We start from the raw sequence: 413 nt of genomic DNA on the forward strand, positions 1-413 counted from the left end.
GGTGTGGGTGGCCCAGCCGATGTCTGCTTTGGACCCCGCCGGCTCGTGCCACGCAGCAGCTGGTGGTGCCGGCACGCCAGCTGCATCCCCGGAGGATGGAGAACCAGTGAAACTGGCCCTTGCTGGGGCAGGGGAGCGTCCGGCTCTGGTGGGGGGTGATGGGGAGCAGCTGCAGCAGCGTAACGGTCTGGAGGGAAGAGCCACCCCAGCCAGTAATTATATGGCCAAGACGGGTGTTGCCACTGCCTTTGATAATCGGATGAGAGAGCCCATTGCTGATCGCCGCGGAGGCCTCGTGGCAGGCTCCAGCGGCACGCTCTGGCTAGGAGATTGCAAACGCGAGGTGCAGTGGATGTCCAGCTGCATGGGGCACCTCAGGGTCCCTCCCCAGCCTCTGCGGAAATGAATCGCTT

Source organism: Cariama cristata, unplaced genomic scaffold, assembly GCF_000690535.1.
Source record: "Cariama cristata isolate BGI_N322 unplaced genomic scaffold, ASM69053v1 scaffold19816, whole genome shotgun sequence".
In the NCBI taxonomy this organism is placed as follows: domain Eukaryota; kingdom Metazoa; phylum Chordata; class Aves; order Cariamiformes; family Cariamidae; genus Cariama; species Cariama cristata.